The sequence below is a fragment of the Palaemon carinicauda genome, chromosome 4 (genome assembly GCF_036898095.1).
Source record: "Palaemon carinicauda isolate YSFRI2023 chromosome 4, ASM3689809v2, whole genome shotgun sequence".
In the NCBI taxonomy this organism is placed as follows: Eukaryota; Metazoa; Arthropoda; class Malacostraca; order Decapoda; family Palaemonidae; genus Palaemon; species Palaemon carinicauda.
Genome location: NC_090728.1, coordinates 4,072,152 through 4,076,267, shown reverse-complemented (window position 1 = coordinate 4,076,267; position 4,116 = coordinate 4,072,152).

Genomic DNA, 4,116 nt, shown 5'->3' with positions numbered 1-4,116 from the left:
ACACACACACACAAAAATAACTCACCCTCATATCTTCCTTGGAAGGCTATTCCTTTTCGCTTCTCTTAACATGTTTTCTCAAAAGAGAAAATGACATGTGATGATTGACACTCGTTGCTCTAATGGAGGCGCCATCTTTTATTTCCTGTACAGCAAGTTCAAGTGTTGCTTTTGTGTATGGCTTTTCAACCTTTTTGTATATCCTGGGCATCATGACACTCACCATACGCCTCCTTAGTTGCTACTGAACGTGAAGTGCTTGTGCATATGGGATTAAGTTGTCTCAACAACATGTTTCAACAAGCTAGAGCGACTGCCATTCTCATAACGCCTCACAACAGTAACAGGATTAAGCATGTTTAAACAATGGATAAGATGGAATCAAGATGGGGTGAGAAAAAATCAGTTTAGGGTAAAAATAAATCATATTTGGGGTAAGAAAAAATATAGGCATTTCATCTTTTCATACACCACATAAGGATATCTTAAGAGGTAAGAAAAAATAATTCTACCCCTCAGGGATAGCGGTACTAGGGGGAGGGACCTACAGAAGGACTAGGAGGGGCTTGCTAACTTTTTTTTTACCCCAACCTGAGCTTCTCCTTTCTCTGGGGAAGACGAAATCAAAGTTTACACATGTCACTTTAAAGTTTTGTAAAAGTTTTTCCAACTTTTTCCAAACTTTTGTGCATAGTAAGTACATATATAAGACGAAAATCATAAAATATATATGCCGTCAACTGTACAAAAGAATACTATTTATATGGGGCCAAATCACAGCGATGGCTTTGACACAGCAATACTAATGGAATGATTTGTTCGTACCCCACTCACTCCTAGATTTTTTCTTCCCCCTTTTACTATATCTATTTTTCTTTAGAGAATATGGTGAGATAAGCTTAACTAGAGTTACAGTTATCTGGTAGCCGTTGGGTAGCTCTAGCTATATTTGACAGACGACATGGTTGTGAGAGTACCACCGTAAGACTGCCAGTTGATGTCTGGTTAGACACAGCTCAAAACTACATCTTCGATACGTTCTTTATGTTAAGTACATAACTATGGTGACTAAAAGTCAGACTCATTAAATACTTTTTTTCTTATCATAATCATATATTATTGGGTAATTTTTCCATAATGATCTAGCTGATATTTTGATGAAAAAAAAAATGCTTTAAAATCACGCTTAATGAACTGTATCTTTTATTGAGCGAAGTTTCAAAATGTTTCGTCCTGCGAACATAGTCTCATTAGAAATGTGAAGAATGTAAGAGTTGCCAGTTAGTAACTCGTGAACGAAAATCAATGAATTCAGGTATCACCAGTTTTGCTGTATACTGCACTTAAGAGATTTATTTGATCAGTCAAAGTAAGATTTGATATTTAAGAAAATCAAGACTGTTGTAGATCTTTATGGTATATGCAACACAGAGTGCCAATCTCCTAGAAGTTTATAGAAAAGAAATTGCACGTTAACATATTCGCAGATTTGTAAACGCATATTTAAGTGGATATTTGTTTTAGGACAATTACTTATTAGCAGACATAGTGATGGTGATAGAAAATATTTTAGACGTTTTGCAAAAAGGAAAAATGATAGAAAATAACTGCCCGGATGCCAGAAAGGTGGCAGCCATGAGAGGCACTCACCAAATCCCAAAGCTGGAGAAGGGAGAATGAAGTCAGCAGGTGAAAAGAGACTTCAGATGCTGGCAGTGTGGAGGAGAGGGACTCCAACGAATGGAGTGCCACACCCAAGGATCTCCCCGCTGTTACGCTTGTCAGGCCTATGGTCACTTATCTCGAGAGTGCCCAGCAAAAAATGCTGAGGTCAGCCGGGCTGTGGCACACTCACACCACACCCCGCAGGACATCCGAGGAAAAGGAAACAGAGGAAGGGGGAAACGAGGGAGATCAATGCTCCCCACGTGACAATAGCAGTCAAGCAGGCAGTGGTGCCCCCATCGGTACCCTTGACCTCACCCCCACAGCACTAAGGACAGGAGCAGGGGGCAGCAGAATTACAAACAAGGTTTTGGCATTTGCCCCACATATCCTAATGGGCTGCCCGGAATTTTAGCAGTCAGGTTGCACCTACTAAATAAGACCATTTGAGCGCTGATCAACACAGGTGCCATCATTTCACTTCTTGGAAAAGGAATCTCCTCAAACCTACGACAGTCACCGGCATCCATCACCTTTGACACGCCAGGAAGAAATAAACTACAGGCAAAGCATACAACGATCGCAATCTTGAAGGTGTGATCTGTAAAGATTACACATAATTTTTTTTTTTAGCCCACCTTAGGAACTCCAGGAATCAAGGTTTTAGATGGTTTGGATTTTATAATGAGTAATCAAATATACATTTGAGGGGAAAAAAGATAGGAAAATGGTTAAAGCATGAGGGTGCATTTTGCCGATAGAAAGTCATGAGGGAGTAAGTGCTTGTGTGGGAAAGGAGAGACAATTAAGTAAGGCAACAGCTGTACCTGAGAGAAGAGTAGTATTGCCTCCCCAGACACTTATCAGCGTATCAGTGACCCCGTGTCAGCCTCTTCCCGAGGGAACCAAGGTCGTAGTTAAACCGCATGACAAATGGGCACACATAGTTGTAGAAGGTTTGTCAGAAATAGAAGAGAAAAGAGCGGACATTACGATTTTCAATTTGTCAAATAAGAATTGTGTTAGGAAGTGATTCTGTGTATCAATTGGAGTTATATCAAATTACTAATAATAGGATCTTTTGAGCCCCAACTCCAGTCTGCTCAGATGAACGCACTCAGAACTTGATTATGCAAGCATGAAAACTATATCGGCCAGAATATCAACCAGCAGTTAGTAACATTGTTAATAGTTATTCCGATGTAATTGCAATTGGAGATGAGCCACCTGGGAGGATTGATAGATTTCCCTTTAGCATTGAAACTGGGCAGGTGAAGACAATCACGTCAAGGCCTTATAAAGTACCCATTCATTTCCAGGAAGAGATAGAAAGGGAAATTAGTAAATTAGGGGAACAAGGGATGATCGAGGAGAGCAAATCCCCCTGGGCTTTTCCAATTGTAGCTGTTAGGAAAAAGGATGGCTCTGTAAGTTCGTATGTTGAATATAGGAAGTTGAATGCAGTCACTAAAGATAATGCCTTTTCCTTGCCCTCGATCGAAGAAATACTTGTGAAAGTTTGTGATAGTGAATATTTTACAACGATCGATTTAAAATCTGGATACTATCAGATAACCATTCAGGAAGACAGTAAATGTAAAATGGCAATAATGGCCAACGATCAACTATTTCAGTTTAATTTTCTTCCTTTTAGAGTTAAAAATGCCCATAGTCTCTTTTCTAGATTAATGATGGTGGTTTTGTTTTCCTTAATTGACCATTATGTTCGTGTTTATTTAGATGATATCATAATTAGAGGGAAAACGGCTGAAGAACATAATAGCAATATTTGTAAAGTTTTAGAAGCCTTCCGATGTAATGGCTTGAAAATAAATTTGTCAAAGTGCAAATTTTTCTGTAAATAGGTCGAATTTTTAGATCATATAATAACTCCAGAAGGTATCCAATCCTGCCCCAGTAAAGTAGAAGCTATTAGAGATTTCCCCAGGCATGTATCCCTAAGGAAGTAGCTGGGTGTCTTGGGCTCGCTGGGTATTGCCGTAAATTCATAAGAGGTTTTGGAGAGACAGCGAGACCCATGGAGGCTTTAAAGAACCAAAAAGTAATAGATCGGGAAGTGGAAAAAGAAAGAACCTTTAACCATTTGAAAGTTGGCTTAACTAGCAATGACTTACTCGTAAATCTTAGATTTGATCGCACGTTTTTAGTGAAAACAGATGCGAGTAGCATAGCTATTGGTGGTTTAATTTCTCAATGAGACGTTAAAAGGTAGAGAGCGACCCATTTGTTTTGCTTCCATATCTTAAAAAAAGGGCAGAAAAGAATTATAGTACATTCAATCGAGAGGCATTAGATATTCTTAGGGCTCTAGAGAGGCATCAGTTCTTTTTATTAGGTCAGCCGATTGAGTTTCAATGGGATCATCGCTTATTACGGGATTTATTTTACAAAGGTGATGTAACGTCTAGACAGGCGATATGGAATGAAAGA